Here is an 18,190-nt window from a genome sequence, read left to right on the forward strand (position 1 = left end):
AGCCAGGCTTTAATTAACATGGCAATGAATATATGTCCTAATTCGTAATGTTTTAATTAAGACGACATTAATTAAACAGATTTAATTATCAAGGTCCTCATTAGCACGAATGAACTTAACATAACGCTAATAGCGTGATCATAATTACCGCGTACTTGTCGAGGACATCCATAATTAGCTTGGTTTGAGTTAGCGTACTCTTAATTAGTGTCGTGTTAATTAACATGACCCTAATTAGCTCAGTCTTAACTAACATGACACTGAATAGTCCTGTCTTGATTGTTCATGTTTTAATTACCACGACAATAATAACTCAGGTTTAATTCGCAATGTTCTGATTAGTATTAATCAATTAGCATGATACTAATTAGCATGGCTATGCTATGCTAATTGCTAAGCTATGCTATGCCTGCTATGCCTAACATGCGTAATATGCCTAATATGATATGCTATGCTAGGCTAGGCTGCTATGCTAGGCTAAGGTAATTAGCATAATCCTTATTAGCACTATAATAATTGACACGATCTCGGCGAGTAAGGTCTTGATTATCTTGGTTTTAATTACACGCTCCAAACTGGCGTCGTGTTAATTAACAGATCTTAATTAGTTTGTTCTTAGGTTTACACGGTTCGTTAGCATGGTCTCAGTAAGACGTGGCTTAATTAGCTCTGCCTTAGCATGATTTGGCTTAATAAGCTTCGCCATAGCATGCCCTGACTTAGCTAAGTATACCGCCCAGCCAATTAGCTAATCAGCCGGCCGCACCTGCTCGGGGAGGGAGCAGACGATTAATAAGAGGATGAAGAGGTCGCCCTCTGCTAGAATGGAGAGGGCGACCATGGTGATTATACCCGTGGCGTCGGCGATTAGCTCTAGCCGCGGTGTTGTAAAGCGCTCGGTCGGAACTAATCTCGAAGGCCACGGTGCCGATTATTCTAAAGGATACTTAGTGCAGACATTAAACGCTTGAAAATGAATTCAAACGGCCCGCGAACACCATAAAAAATATAGTTAGTAGAACTTTCTGTCACTTTTCTTGCATGGGTGCACTTCTGCACTCAGTGGAACGACAAACAAATGAAAGAATAGACACCACCCAACCTTCTCGACCGCCCTTGACGGGACGCCGCGTTCCATCGTAACCAACGAAACGGAGCGCGCGCTGAGGATTGGATTTCACCTTCGCGTACTGTAAGCTCGTTCAAAAGGGGGTGTTGCCAGAGCTCGGAAAGATCCCGAGTCTCGCCAAACTCGGGCCGTCCTGCATAGCACCCTAGGTCTATGACTGTTATGTCGCAATTATAAAGAGCGCGTGCCCCGTCGTACGGATTTCATCAGTGCATCTGACATGCGCCGGTAAAGTAAGGCTATACGCAGGAGCAATGGAAACAGGCTCCCGCCTTCCAAATATGCCGTGATCATCATGGCGTTAACTGCCCCAATTGCCAATAACCACCCCAACTCATACTATAGATCAAACGTTGAGAGTGCACATAAGATACCTTGCCGGGGTCCTTTGCCGCCATGGATTGTGACCGATTTTAAGCCACTGGTATTTAATGTTTTCCGTCTTCTGTAACGGTAATAGCTAGAACATTTGTGGCAGCTATAAGTAATAAACCAACAAGAGGAATGAGAGCAGAATAATATTTATACATGATAATGAGGACTAGGATCATGTAATAAATGCCTATCAGGACATGTCTGCCAAAGTAATTCGTAGATTCCGCCATATTGATTTATTTGCATGTATCTGGTTCCCTCTACCCCTTTCAGCTACAGCATATAATTTTTTTACGAAAAAGTTACCAATTCGAATTGTACAAATGTTTTCCGTAGCGCCCCAGGAAGAAGCACAGATATATACCAAAGGCGAAAGATCCCGTCTTTTACTGCAAACTGCACTCCGCTACAGTGTCATAACAAGCTATGATGGATTGAATGCATGAAAACAGATTCCACAAAACAGTGTTTAAATTCATGCATAGCAAAGCACTTGCAGAACTTATATGATGCACCGATTAATATGCAAATATACCCACCAATCGTTATGCCTTAAATTCAAGTGTGCAACCCCCCCCCCCCCCCACAAAAAAAAGAAAAGAAAAGAACTATACCTGCGCTGCATACCTAAATGCTTATCTGTGCGTGCTGCTTTCTTGGGCTATACACCACCCCTGTCTCGGAACCAGGCCGCTGGCGAGCCGAAAGGAAACTCTCGCACCCAGACGCCGGGCTACCAAGGCGCGCATGGGTTGCGCCAAGTAAACAGGGCAATGTGCAGTTCTAAGGCTTTAAAGTGCAAAAAAGTTCTCGTTCACGCCACTTCCGCGTATAAGAGCTCGCCTGGGCACTCTTGCGTAGTCTTTGGATGTCAAAACAAGCAGCGCAACAGGAGGATATTAGCGCTGTCTGCGACGATCACGAAGCACAACGGGAATAGTGCCGGTGCGGTGTTTTCAGCTTTGCCGCGAGAGGATAATTGTAATCCAAGCGGAAAAACTAGGAGCCGAGTGAAAATGCGCGAGTAAGTACACTAATTGCATGTATTCTTGCGTGTATTCTAGCGTTGCCTTTGACTAAAATGTAGTTCAAAGTAGTGCTTTCAAGCACAAGCAATCAACATGCTTTGCCACTTTCGATGTAGTATCAAGCTTTAGTGCTTTTGATGACAGCCACGCCTTCAAGATTACAACCTTTCGTCTTCAAAAGGTAGTAAATGGTACGGTGTTCCTCAACAGCTGGCCAGAATTGCGTGCTTTCATTTCAGTGTTTGATGCCCCCAAATTTATTTGGACACGAGGCATCCAGCTGCATATAACACATATATTGGCACAAGTAAACAGTACTCGTGCCAGTGTCATTCACGTCGCAGGCGTAGTGCTGGCTCAAGCAGCTAAAATTTTTAGCATATTTACCCAGCACACATTTAATAAGAGACAGCTGGATTCCGCCCATTTCAATATCGGCTTAACTAAGAGCAGCATAGTTTCGCGTGTAAAGCATCATCGTTACAGGATTAAAATCGCGCAGATAGCTTCCAAAAGGGATTGATGAACGATACTGTAGGTGATACTCTCCAATAGCACGCTTTTGTGAGCAAGACGCATTATTGTAAGAGTGCTCGTTAAACGAAAATTACGTTCCGCGAAACTACCCGCAAAGCGTACTCTAATTATTACGCGATGCATGTTGAAATGATGAGGTTTCGCAAAACTTTGTGCGCAACTTGTAATATGCGGCAAGAAAACAACGTTTCACTCTTTCGCGAGCTGCACTGCAATTACGACTGACGTGTAGTACTACAGCGAGGACGTTTTTCCAGACGAGGTTGCTTCCTGCTCAGCACGTAGTGTATACATTGTGGACTTGCATGAGCAAAGTGTTCTTGATGTTCCAATAAAAACAGCGAAATTGTCTAGGCAAAAAAAAAAAAAAAAGAACGCGAAACACGCTTTCCGACGGGCTGAGTTTCGAGAGTTTCGCGTTTGCTCTGTGTAGCGTCTGCTGGCACGGCAGCCTGGGCATGTTGTTTCGTCGCATGTGTGATAAATGGCGCGACGCGCGATGCAAATATGGCGCTACGCATGGAATTCGCTATGTTCTCGTCTATAGCCGGTGTGGCGTGATGGAGTGTGGACAAAGTTATCGAAGCGGTAATCCTAGGTGACATTATAGAACCAACAATCTAAACCAGGGGTCGGCAACCTGCGGCCCGCGCGGCGGTATTATGCGGCCCCCGGCACGACGTCAGACACCATCCCCCACCCCTCTCCCAGTGTCACTTGCTATCTGAAGGCCAGCTTGTCAGTTTTCACCTCAAGAGGGGTTAGATAGGAACAAAGAAAGATCGCATCCAGCTGGCATTGTCCCCCATCTTCCCACTTAGCCATATATTGTCGTGACTTCCTTTCTTTGTACAGTGCAAAAATGGGGGCAGAAAGATTCTTTGTAGAAATAAGAGGTGGGAGTGACCTCCATTCAAAGAAAAGGGAAACTTGTGTCCGGCATACTCGCAGACGTTAAGGCCTTTTGAGCTGAAACTCAAGCTTTTCCGACAGCAGGCTAGTGAGTCTGATCTTTGTAAACTTCTCTTGCTGCAAAATTTTTGTGGGAGATACGTGCACACCGCTTCCCACGGAGAAAACTGTCAAATACTACGGGATTGAAAGAGGCGGTTGGAAGTTATATGTTCTCTGATTTTCAAAAACGTTGGACTAATATCCGAATTTTTCGGAATCCTCTTAATGTGGGAATATGTAACAGTTGGAACTGGCTGATCTGCTGACAGACGATGAGCTCAAAGACACATTTGATGCGAAATACAGTGTGAACGTTAACGCTGGCCTCACATAGTCAAAGTTTTCGAGTCTGAAGAAACTAGCAGCAGCCATGATAACAGTGTTCGGTAGTACCTACGTCTGCCAAGAGACTTTCTCGATAATTAAGTTCATCAAATCAAACTTGCGTTCCCGACTAACCGATGAACAGCTCCCCGAATTTCTGCGTCTGTCGGTGAGCAACCTTGATGGAGATATTTGCGAGTTGGCTAAGCATGTTCAGCACGAAAAGTCGCGTTCAGAGTTTTTTTTTTTTTCTTGCAACCAACGTTTGTAAATGGCAACCTTTGACGTGCGTGCTGAAACTAAACATGATGTATGTTGCAGTTTTTTAGATTATTGTCGATTCGCGGAATGTTTTGTCTTTGCCTGCAAAGTACCCGCCCCCCTTGCTTTGTCGTGTGGCCCCCGCCGTGTCGGGTTCATGCAACTCGGCCCTCCGCTTCAAAGGTTGCCGACCCCTGATCTAAACCATTTACGCGTGAGAGCGGAAGCGGTTGATTTGTTATACGCATCATGTGGCGGGTAGTCGATATTGATTACTGTTATGAATACCATTTCGCCCCCTTTTACGTTGTTTTTTTTTTTTTGGCGTCTCTCATAATCATATCTTGGTTTTGGGACGTTAAACCCCAGATATTATTATTTACGTTTTTTTTTTTTTTTGTGTGTATGGCGACTTCAGTTAGGCGCTCAACAATGTATTTTTTTTCTGCTTCGATGCATGAACCTTCAAATTCAGCTTCATCCGGTAATATTCAAGTTAAGCCCCTGCACCAGTTCACTAAGATAACGAAGTAAGTATCTGTCTTTTAGCGTCTATTATCCGAAATATTTTGGATTTGTTATGGCACTTCTCCCAATGCTAAAAGTACACAAGTAAACATCGGCACTTGTTCCGGCAACTCCTAGTTAATATCTCTGCACACGCTCAAAAGAGAAGTGGTGCCAAAGAGCATACCCACTTATATGGGTAAAATGCAACGTTCTCGCTTATCCCATCTTTACTCTCTTCCAGCTATCGTAAAGCTAAGCTCATTTGTTGTATTATGAAAACATACACAGCCTCTTCATACAACAGAATTTTTCCCTAAATGGGTCTCTGCTCTTTTGTGGTGGCGCCTCTACACAAACGTAACTTATTTGATCCAGCCAAGGCGTCCTGTCGTATTTTCTCTGTTCTTTGGTCTCGCAAATATGTGTTTACATCCGTATACATACTCTTGATTGCACTACGCTTCACGAGGCTCCTTGCACGTAGATAAGACCTCTTCACTGGCGTATAGAGCACGCTTGGCGATGCATCTAAATAGTATGATAGAGACGAAAGAATAAAAGCAAGACATCCCTACAGTTTCAAACTGCTTCTGAAGTGCAAGAACTCTAATGAACCTTTATGCTCTGCCGCGTTGTCTTAATTAGGAGGCCAACCTCGTTCCGAGGCTCGTTTCGCAAATACCGTCGTTGTGTGTCTTTCAGCGGGCCACTCGTTTTTTTTTTTGCTACACTGCTGAGTTTTTCTGTTTTTTTTTTTTTTCTATTAGAGTTTCGCCATGTTCAGTCTGCGTTCATGAAGGCGTAGAGATGTGTTTGCAGTTTGTCCCTTATTGAACTTTTTGCTAGAGCAAGCGCTATCAAAGGCCTTTTCGTACAAGCCCTTATCTCATGTAAAATCTAATACAGCTAACATTGCTCGCATTATTGATAGTGCGCGCGGCAATAAATTCCGCTCTTAAACAGTTTTATGATAAGAAAACATGTGCAGCTGGCTTTTGTCTCCTGGCCATCAGTTAAGAAACAGTAAACGAATAAATTTAGACTACTCGTATGCGGCTTTCTTTTATTCCGCCGAGCTCATATATCATCGACGGTCTGCACTAAAACGATTTGCTTGGTTACCGCCACTTTGTAGACCAACTTACAAAACGTGATATACGCAGTCATGTTTTGGTGCATATTTCCTATGGCTCCAAATGGCTCACCGAATAATATACCTTAAACACTGCGCACCGCAATCAGCACTGACGACAAATTCCTGTTGACATAGGGCCTATTGACGTTGTCTGGAGAAAGTGCCGCGATTTCTTGAACAAGTAGTTTTAACGCTGCTCACTTAAAGTTGTGCGCGGCCCCAACCTGTAATATTTCAAAATATTAATGCTTCATAACGAGACTATGACGTGTTCAATATTACAGTAGCCTTTTCAAAGAAACACGAAGCGCAACTACAGGACGGCACACAAGGAAAAAAGACGACACATTAACATCAAAGGCGAGTGAATATACCGCACAATAAACGCAAAGGCGCGCAGATGCGCACGGAAGAACGCACAAAAAAAAGAGAAAAAAGGGTACAAACAACGCCTGTATAAGACATTAAATCTAAAAAAAAATGCCTTCATTTTTGTAAATAACAAATCAGGTGATACTTATGCAATCACTCCCGCTTCTTTCGATGTGCAATGCCTCGACCATTTCCCGAGCTGTCTTGTCTTTCCTACGGTTCAGGATCTTTGTTTCTGTCAGCTTCGCTTGACAAACATTGTTTTCCTTTTCCCCGCAGGCTATGATGCGTATGAGAGCACCCGTTCCATTTTGCAGCGTGCGATTGTGGTCAGAAAGGTGATCATTAATATATGGGCTGCATTAGCCCATGTATGATTTCCCACACGTCAGCGGTACCCGATAAACTACACCCACCATACACTTGACAAACGGATTTACATGTTTGTTTTGACAAACAACTTTCTTTGGTTTTGTGGGATTGGTTGTACAGCACAAGGAAGAAAGTCTCCTGGCGGCAGAAAACACCACAGGTACTATCGGCGTCAAATGAAACGCGAACGGCGGCAAGCATTCGCAATAACATAGCGCGTGCCGTCCAGTCATCACCATGGACAGGCACGCATATTGTTTGGCAGCACTGCGCATATGCGCGCCTGTCCATGGTGAGGACTCGACGGCGCGCACTATGTTATTGCGAATGCTTGCCGCCGTTCGCGTTTCATTTGACGCCGATAGTACCTGTGGTGTTTTCTGCCACCAGGAGACTTTCTTCCTTGTGCTGTCAATAGCACATTGTACTTTGCAGCAACATGTTTCAAATGATGCGCCACATTATGAGTATAAGGAAATACGACTGGCTTGCACTTCTCTCTGGCATAGCTTCCCATTGCGTGCTGTTAGCCATTCCTTTTTTTTTTCTCACTTTCTTCACGAAGGCCTCTGCGATTCAGCTTGTAAGCAAAGATTATCCAGCGTATTGTAGCTTCTGAACCTGTCTTCAATGCTTTCTTGCGCTTCATGGCAACAAGATTTTTTCAAAGACGCTTGAAGGCACATTAGCGCATTTGCGCTCCTTATTGTCTTTTAGTGGGTGCAATCACTTGGAATCAGTTCTTTACGTGCACATGGGTAATACATCCAGTAAACGATTTTGTCATTACGGGTTATGTTAATATCTAAAAAACTGTATGGTCTTGTGCGAATTCATAAGTGAAATCCAAAGAATGCACGCGTAGTCTAAAACTGGATAAAACTTGTTGCACAGCTCGTGGGTAGGATGAAGGCCTCTGTTTCTTTAAAAGAAATTAAAAAAAAATCATCAACATACCTGAAACATTTGAGCACATTCTCTTCGTCTAAAACTTCCGACCAAACTCTGTGAAGGTATGCAAGAAAAGTATTGCGCTGTACTGAAACCACGTGGAGCCAATACATATTCCCTTCTTTTGCACATAACGGTGGTCTTGAAATGAGAGACTGGTAGATTACAAGTAATATTCGAAAACAGCCATAAAGTTCACTACAGAACTTCACGGAGCCATTCTGTAAGGATGCTTTAGTTTTCTTTGTGCTATACACTCGCCTTCGATGTCAGTAAACAGTTGCAAGTTCGCGCATTGTGCTCTCCCTCCCTTGTAGGTCGTCCTATTTGCGTATCGTCTCTCTCAAACTATGCACCAACTAGCCCCCGAGCGCGTATTACAGTAACCATAGATGGTTGCTGTTACCAACTGGAACTACGTATACTGAATGAAGTTTGCATGAGATGTAAGGTAAGGCAGAAAGAAAGACATGCGCGCCATTCATCGGCTGCGAGCGCGAAAAAAAAAAGAGATTAAGAAAAAATTAAGGCAGCGTCGCACTGCAGGTGCCAAGCCTGAAAGAAATGCGGAGCTGGGCCGCCTGCCTTCTTTCTATTTAGTTTTATCTTCCTTTCTTCCTGTCTTTTGTTCTCTCTTAACAGCGTAGCTGTTTAAGCTCTTCGTTCCGCCGCTTCGAGTGACTGAAAACTATCATCACCATGAACGGCCTCGCAGCACAGCTGCGCCTAGTGAGAAGAGGGCATTCTATCACTGCACCACTTTGGTGGGGCTGCGCCTAGCGCGTACAGCGCAATAAATGGGCCTGCACGAGCTCTCTTTGACCTCTTCTTCATTTTAGGATTGACTATGAATAAACACAGTTCGCTCTTAGAGCCGTAAGTTCGAGGAACGAGGATAGTTATGGTACATTTTTCTGTATCGCTTTGTAATCTGGAGAGAAGTAAGGCATGTTGCCAGCAGACCCACTGAGGTTGACACGATGGATGCATAATGTAGGCGTTTGTTCAATGCGTGTGCCTTCTGAAGAAAAGAAAAGAGATGCACGGACAGATAAACGGAAGGGAAATGAGAGAAAGAAAGAGACAGGAACAGAGAGAGAGAGGACAAACGAGGCCAAAACCGAGGATGGGCTCGAATATTGAGGGCTCGAGTGCCTGCAAACCTGTCCAGTAAATACTTGTATGCCGGAAAACTCCTGATTATATCATTATTAGCAAGGTTGTAGCAGTGTACATCCCAAAAATTCAAGCAACCTGGCCCGCCATTTTCCGATAGTGTTATCCTATAAGAATGCGCTTTTTGAAAAGCCAATAAGCAGGGTGCGATAAATGGTCTTGAGAAATGCAAGATAACTTCTGACGACCAACATTGTTTTAACTCATCACTTTTTCACTGCACCGGTAAGCGCAGTATTAGAAGAATAAAAAAAAAAAAGTCGCCCGCATCTTCCCACGGGGGGAACTCGAGTAAATGCGTCGCAGAGTGGTGGGGGTATCGCGCGAATATTGTGTAATTGGGTATGGTTTGGGAATGCTTAATTGTTACACGATGCGCACACCAAGTGCGACTTGAACGGCTCCAGCGTGCACGAAGTTGCGGGTCCGCAGCTCGCTTCAAACGCTTGCGTTCAGCGTCGTATGCTCGTCTCTTCGCAGCCTTGTGTTCTGCGTTGCTTGCTGTTGTTGACGCCGACGACAGTGAGGGTGGGGTAAAGTTGCCTTCAACGAGTGGAAGGTACTGTTGCTTCCATCGCATCTACTCGAGTCAAGCAAAGCGTCAAGTCAAGCGAAAGTCAAGTAAAGATACCCTTGACTGAATTCCGAACGCGCGCTCCGCCGCTTATATACGCACCGCCCGCGTTCGAGGGAGAGGAGGGAGGGACGGAGAGAATGGAGGGAGGAGGGAGGAGAAGAGGGAGGAAGAGGAGGGAGGGAGGGAGAGGAGAGGCTTGCTGCCGGCACGAGACGAGCCGAGCATGCGCAGTGGGGGTGTGGACGGTGCCACCGACGCCGCAGGTGCGACTAAGAAATGCTCCGCATTTAAGAAAAGCAACAAGAATCACTGCATGCCAGGGATGTAGCTTTAGATATTATACATCTGTTACACTTTCCCGGTATCGGTGTGCTATCGCATAAATTAAGGCAATATGAATTTAAAGCAAAATAACGTAAATCTATGGGCGTTCATTTTCAAATTCGAATTCGAATGAAAATGGATTTAGTTCAGTTTTAAAAACGTAAATTATAGGCGGTAAATTGGGACGAACGGTTTTCAGTAAAAAATGAGAGCCCTTGTTGCACAAGCGTCATTACTGAAGTACGTATTTCGTTTAAATAGAAGTAAATGCCTCCATTGTCGAGTCACTCTTTTATGCCAACAGCTGCTCTTTTTTGCTTAGCTAATGAATGACGTAACACAAATAATAAACACAATTAAATTACATCCAAAAATTTTTATGGAAACAAAAATAAATGAAGCAGCAGTCGTCATTTCTAGGCGATGGCTACACCTTTCCACTTGTATCTTATAATTCGAATAAAACTAAAGAAAGAGTTAGAGTCTTCCATTAACCAATGGCTAACTAAAATAGAAAAAAATTGTTGCGGTATAAAAACAGAAGTCTTTCACGAAAAATGTGTGTAAAGAAACTCTGCGAATGTCAAAGCTGCGCGAGGGGACACACAGACGGTGCTGCACCACCAACAGGAAAAGGCTCACATTGGTCTGCTTTTTGATGGTAAGCGTCTTGCATCGGATTGTCATCCTTATGGATTTGTCGCTCAGTGCAAGACGTGCCTAATGCATCCAAGAATTATGGAATGTTGTCGCACATGAAGAAGTGCCACAGCGTTCTATAATCAGATTACGCGCTCGGCACGAGTGCTGTTGCCAATTCTCGACTGCAAGCGAGCGAGACGGATTATTCTCGTATGTTATATGGTTACGCATATAAAGTAGAATAATGGTGCTACAACGAAGCGACAAAGTGCAGTGATTGCTTTTTTACATTGCGATGTAGACTTAGTTTTAAGACATAATGCTTGGTGTGCATGTTTGCTCTGCATGTTTGCTGTAAGGCCGTATGAATTGAAACAGTGTTTTGTGGAATCTGTTACCGTGTATCTAGTGGTCATAACTGATTGTTTCACTGTAGCGGAGGCCGAGTTTCAGAAGGAGACGAGATCACTCCGATTACTTTTTGGCGAACTGAATTCGATGGCAATGAACATAGCATACCGAAAAGGGAAAAAGGCAGTAATAGACTAATTTCTCTGTTGTGGAGCTGCTGTGTGTACTGTGCTAGGTACACGTGGGGAGTAGATGTGAGACAGTCTTGTTTCCTTGGCAAGAGAGGCATGTAGGATACTACACCTGCTTAATTCCAAAGACGTAGTGCTTGATGTAAGCAGTCCCGCTTGGAGTAGACCATGCGTCATGGAAACCGAGGACCTCTACTCCGTTTCATACATCAGGTGCAACGCCATGGAAGCTAGCGAGACTTATTGCAGTAGATGCGTTCCCGCCAAGAAATAGTTCAATAATTTTGCCATCCTCAAAGTGATTCTTTTTCGTTTTTAGGCTGAGTAATAAATGAAGATGCTTTGTGCCTTAGAAATAAACAAACGCCGTCGTTTATACCGTTGTCAATAGGTTGTTCTGGATCGCTTCGCGTCTCTGTTTTCGTATCGTGGCCTCTGTGATTAGTTTCGGTAGCGCGCAGCCGGAGCTGGTCGCAGCGGCCGCGTTTACAACGACGAAATCCACGCGCGGACTTACACAGTTTCCTGACCAAACTTCTTGCATAGCTTTCACATCGTTGCACTTGATGTATGAAACTGAGTATAGTTGGTACCCTTGTTGTGCAGGCGACACATCGGTGCCATCGGTTGAAAAAAATAAAGCTGTTTCAGGCTTTGTTGTAATGCGGCTGCACGCTACGTTGAGCCAATTGTTCTTTTCCTGTCTACCAATGAGCAGCTGGGTGCTTGTTTAGGGCACACTTCGCTCATTTATGTTGTCGGTGACTGTCCGTCGCCACGTGAAGACTTTGAGGCTGGAGCAGCTTCTCTTGGGCACGCTCCTTTCTCTTAACGCAGTCTGTTCTATGAAAGATATGAAGCGATACTTTACGACAAACGTTGTTGCGATTTTAAGAGGTCCCTCAAGAATTCCATGTGAGGAGACGCTATGTTGACGCCAACACGTAAAGCCATTTCACGTTTATTAAGACAACGCATAAAAAAAGCCGTCTGGTGTTGTATATAACCGGATCAGTAATAATACGCAGCGTGCAAGAAGTTCAATGTTGAACAGATTTCCTTAAGCACTTAACTCAGCCTCACTCTTATGTGGCTTTCGATTTCTTCCACTTGGGTTCTCGGCAGCTTTACTTGACTCTCAAGAAGGCGTTGTTAGTTTATGCTCTTTAAACTTACGCTGCATAGAGGCCACGTGAGCGCTGGAGCAGGCTGCTTTCTTTTTTCTATTGTAGTTTACCAGGCATGAGTAATTTCCTTCCGGAGAAGAAGCTGTTCCCTAATTATCACGCCTGGGACGATTCGGCCTCGTCCTCAGACGCTTCAGTTATGATTAACGCGACGAGATGGGAGGATGCGCTGGGCCGTGGATCATCCCCGCGAGGCTGTGACACCTCCGTTCAATCTCTCAGAGACTTGAAGTCTTCAAGCTCCCCTTTCTTCCGCTCATGCGCTTTCATTAAGCCTGTACGGCTCGTTGAGTCGCGCAATTTACATCAGCGTGAGTGCACGTTTCCACGGGACCACAATTATAAAATTTTTTTTAAGCAACCTGAATTATTTTGCTGCACTCTTTTTTCACTTCCGTGGAAAAGTAAATGAGAGAAAAATGTTTGATAAGAAATTATCCGTTGTGTTTACTCGCGCTTTCCATTCTTAAGATTTTGTCTTTTAATTTTTATTGTTTTTATTTTGTTGCAGCACTGACAGCAGCAATTTTTTATATGCTTCACATGCTACCGTGCCTGCCTATTTAAAAAGTTGTGTAGCGTTGCCGACATAAAATAATGGAATAAAATCTGAGGAACGGCGAGTAGGTAACTCCAACAAATTAGGACGAAATGTATTAATTTTTTTTTCATTTCTATAGCACATTGTTTTTTTTCACGTTAAGATCGCTGAAGTGAAACGAAGTAAGTCAAAGCCGAAAGACTGAGCTAACGTTGGGATTGATTTCTTGGTCTGTACAATATTATTGTATCTTTTCTCCTTACAGGTGAGATTTTATAAAGACACATTGACTGAGCCAGATATCTTCGGATAACGTGGCCATTGCTTTGCTGTTTTATGATGTGTTCTTTGAAAATGACTCTCAGTAACCTACGAAAACTTCTTTCGTTTCGGTAAATGTTATGTCTACGCAACGAAAACTGCGCAACATTTCGTAGAGTAACGATTCAAAAATAAAATAATAAGAAAGTGACAGTTTTTGAAGCCAATCGCACAGTAAATCACAAGTACAGTTCATGGATATGACACTACTCCGGTATAGACTAATTGTGTATATTATAGGAGGCATTATACTAGGTATTATACTATGCAGAGGCATTATACCAGGATGTTTGCTTTCTTTGGTAGTGGTGATAATATTTTAATTCATGTGCCATATACCATATTCATCATGTGGTTGATGGTGTTTCTTTGATTTGCTTTTTGGATGTTCTGCTACTTTTCAAGCGTTTGTAACTCGTTCTTGGTGGACATTCTTGAGAAAAAGAATGGGGTGGTATACATGCATTTTTAATGTCTGATATTCAGTATCCACGGCATCTGGTGCGTGTTGTGACTAGTGAATAAGACTAATATGGCAAAATATGTTTGCTCGTTATTGACCGCAGTGTATCTCATAAAAACACGCCATGTAAAAAAATGGCTGCCAAAGATTCAGCGGTGCCTCATTTCATGTCATTTCCACACTCCAGTATATAAACTTTGGTTTACTACTGGGTGTTCCAGAAGAGAAAAGAAAACTCGTTCTTTCACTTTCAATCACACTTTCTTCCTCGGAGGCATTAGGGTGCCTGCAGCGTCTTTGAAGAGTAAGGTGAGCGAGTTGAGCTTTACTTCCACTTTCCTCTTTTCTTTTCCCTTCATTTTTGACACCGAAGGCAGAAAAAGTTACGACTTCTCGTTTACGACCTGAAATGGACAGCGGAGCGCTGCACCGCGAGCCTCCGCAAAAGACTTGAACATCGCGAAAAGACATCACATGTGAGATTCCACGACATAAACTCCGAACGACTGGTCCAGGAATATGGGAAGTGAAGGGAGGTTTCCTGCTTTCTATTCTCTTTCGCACAGATTTCATATTCATGCGTGGCTGACCTCAAGATGCATATCGTCCCGATGTCATTTGTGATCCCCGTCCATTTTGCTGCCGTCCTTCCGGTACGCACGGTAGCTTTCTTTAACACGTTTCACGAAGAATGGAAAGAAAGACAAAGTATATTGTCCGCTGTCTTTACGGTCATCCTGCCGCGATGTCTACGATATGCACCTTCCTTGAAACGCGACAAACTCCATAACTTTGCTGGCTATATAAGCTTTGGAAACGGCTAGACTTTTTTGACGTACAACATTCAACGTTTTTTGCGACATCGTGCGGATGCGGGTGTACATGCGTATTCAATATATTTCACTTCACTCTATCCCATGAGGAGAATCCGTACAACTACAGGGACAGAAACACATAAACACAATTTTACGTGTGGTGATGACAAAGGCATATCTGTTTGAAAATCACGGAGTACTTTTAAAAAGGGTCATTCGCGCCAAACACGGACATACATTACATATATATATATATATATATATATATATATATATATATATATATATATATTAGGGGTGTGCGAATATTCGAAATTTCGAATATTTTTCGAATAGTGTTTGCTATTCGATTCGATTCGCACTGAAATTTTACTATTCGAACTATTCGAACTTCCCAAATACAAATGCAGTCAACGTCCGATTGAAAGTGACCCCTTCAGATTTTCAATATGCTTCACCTCATTACACTCTCGTATTGCGGCAAAGCTGCCTTTCAAGCTCCGTTACGGTCGAACTTTGGCAAGAGGCAAAGTCCGGTTGGAAGTGGTCCCTAGATTTTCAATATACTTCACCTCATCACACCCCCGTATTGCGGCAAAGCTGCCTTTCAAGGTCCGTTACGGTTGAACTTAGCCAAGAGATAGTCAACGTCCGTTTGGAAGTGGTCCCTAGATTTTCAATAAGCTTCACCTCATCACACCCCCGTATTGCGGCAAAGCTGCCTTTCAAGCTCCGCTACGGTCGCAAATGTATTAACTCAAGAAAACGCTGGTTCCAATATGGAGATGAAAGATGTGGCAGAGTTGGGGGCTCAATTAATGCTGTTTTGGACCTGAAATTTGGGCAGGAAGTTCGAAAAATCGGACGCCGAAGCTTTTTAGCATCCAAAATTTCAGATGTTCTTATATTTCGACGTCTACGAGGCAGATTTGGAACTTCGGACTTGAAGGGAGCACACCCTCGTCCGCCACATCAGTTGGCCTTCCACAGAAGTTGAAAGAGAAGGAGAGGCTGAGGAAATGGCATCTCTGCCTATCACGTGTAAAGTGTTGTCGGCAACACTTTGGTTGCACCAAATCATGTACATAAATACAATTCGGAGTCTACATTGCCTCATTCTTGATAAAGAAAGACAACTATGAAATATGATTCCACCAGCGCTTCATCAACCTAGCGAAAAGAAACACTTTCATGTTGCTATCTCACAAGAACATACTTAGGGATACTTTGCAACTTTTTCTGTAATTTCACTTCGAATTATTCGAAAAATGTTTGAGAAATATTCGAAAATTATTCGAAATTATTCGATTCGATTCGCACTCAATCTTTATTATTCGAATTCGCTTCGCACCCAAAATTTTGCTATTCGCACAGCTCTAATATATATATAATTAAAACGTAGATACACCTTTTGTCGACGTTCCGTCTTACAACAGTGGTGGAACAGAGTGCATGGGTATGAGAGCAGTCCTGGGAGCAAGCAAAACTGCCTTTTGTAGCAGGCTAGGCGCATCCAGAAATACGTTTTGGACCAATCTTGGAGCAGGCAGAAAGACATTTTCGAGCAAGGTTGGAGCAGTCAGAAAGACCGTTCGGAGCAGATATACATAGCACCGTTCGGAGCAGATAAATAGCGCCGTTTCACAGGGCTTGTGAAGCAGCATTTCTCCAATGCTGCATTTAGCAAACACTATGCCAAATTGTACAATAGCTTTTTTTTGATATGTACACGCGTTTCGTGTTGTCCTTTTCGTTCTGTTTTATACAGTTCGTCTGCCAATGGCCACATTCGTGCTATATGTAGCACAATGCTGGGGGAAATGTGCTCGTATCCTGGAAGTCTTCTTCCAGTAAAACAAGAAAAACGTTTGGTTTCAGTGCGTCCTCAGCTAAACATAGCTTTGTGTTCGCCAGTCAACGGGTTGCGAGAGTCGACGAATGCACGCCGTTACGCACTACATACGTAGACAACGTAACTAGTGCGTGTTGAAAGGCAAAACTAGTTAAACCATCCTCCACATGAGCAGAGATCAAACCAAAGATAACAAGAAAAATTTGCAATTATCTCACTACAAAAGCGAACCGAATTAACAAGTGCGGGCGAAGTGTCGAAAATGCTTTGTTCAATACACGTAGCTACGGAAAGTTGCGGGCCGCAATGCTAGCATCATTTTTGACCTCCAATAAACTAAAGCCCATCACGCAAATATCTTCTGCGATGAGCCACAAAACATTTCACTTACTTTTGGTCATTCTTCATTAGTTCTGGCGCAGCGGCCAGCGCCGGCAAACAAAAGAAACCCGCGAAAATGCCACACCAAGAAGTCCGAAACGGCGCGTAGCATCGAGGTAGAGGGCGTCACGTGACGATATTGAAAAAAGAAAAACCTACCCAAGATGCACTGCGCACATGGCCAATGGCCAGGGGCGTTGAGAAAAGAAAGGAATGGCCGAATAGTGGGAGGAGAGGTGCCAGTAAAGGTACCCTTGCCGAGGCTAGTCGAATAACGCCACCTCCTTACTTTTCGTTCTCTTTTTTTCTTCTGTGGACTCGTAGCGCCTGCTGAGCCAACCTCTCCATAGCCGATCACAGCCTTGATGATACCGAAACTATAATCGTTCGATGAAACCGAAAACACTGTTTCAGCCACGTTTTCAGGCACGGGGCTGGATGACTCTCGCACTTTGCGGTTAAATTCGGGTGCCGCAGCGCCGTATACGGTGCTGATAAACGAGTATGGCGCAACAGGGGTGGTTCGGCGCAGGATGGCGCAGGTAAACAAGTTTGCTAAAACTGCTGCTTGGGCGAGTCGGTTCATGATTAAGATAGATTTACCAGCGCAAAAAGACGAAACACTTGAGAAGGAACACACAGACACAGCGCTGTGTGTGTGTGTTCCTTCTCCAGGTTTTCGTCTTTTTGCGCTGGTAAATCTACCTTAAACAAGTCTGGCGCACAATGGCGCGAATGACACACCTGTTCCACCCCTGTATTAATATAGCCTTGCGGTGACCAAGACCAGGTTTAACTCTTCAACATTGCTTCTGTGGCTACACACACACACACACACACACACATATATAAATATAAATATATATATATATATATATATATATATATATATATATATATATATATATATATATATATATATATATATATATATATATATATATGTATGTATGTATGTATATGTGTGGGGGGGTGCATGTGTACGTGTGTGTGTGTGTGTGTGTATTACATAGCCACCTGCAAATTCAAAGCAGAAGAGCCAAGGACCTATACCATATATTGATGGTTGGCACGAGTTGTGACTTGCAACACTCGAACACGACTAGCTTTCTGTGACGATTAATTATTTTATCATGCTAAATAAGGTGAACTCACGGGTAACATCGGTGAAAATTCCCACATAAACCGCAGAATCTCGTCGCCATACATTTTAAGACAAAAGGGTGTTAAAAGGGTCTGTGGTTCGTCCCTTTGGGGACTACTGGGGCTGCCACAACCATTAATCCCTTTAAGGACTAACGGCACCGAGTCTAACAGTTAGTCTCCGTGCAGTTAAATGTTAGTCCCCACAGATCACCTCAGTGAACTAACATTTAGTCCTCACATTTACACCTTACCGGCCAACCGTTAGTCCCCGCAGT

This window comes from Rhipicephalus sanguineus, chromosome 1 (assembly GCF_013339695.2).
Source record: "Rhipicephalus sanguineus isolate Rsan-2018 chromosome 1, BIME_Rsan_1.4, whole genome shotgun sequence".
In the NCBI taxonomy this organism is placed as follows: domain Eukaryota; kingdom Metazoa; phylum Arthropoda; class Arachnida; order Ixodida; family Ixodidae; genus Rhipicephalus; species Rhipicephalus sanguineus.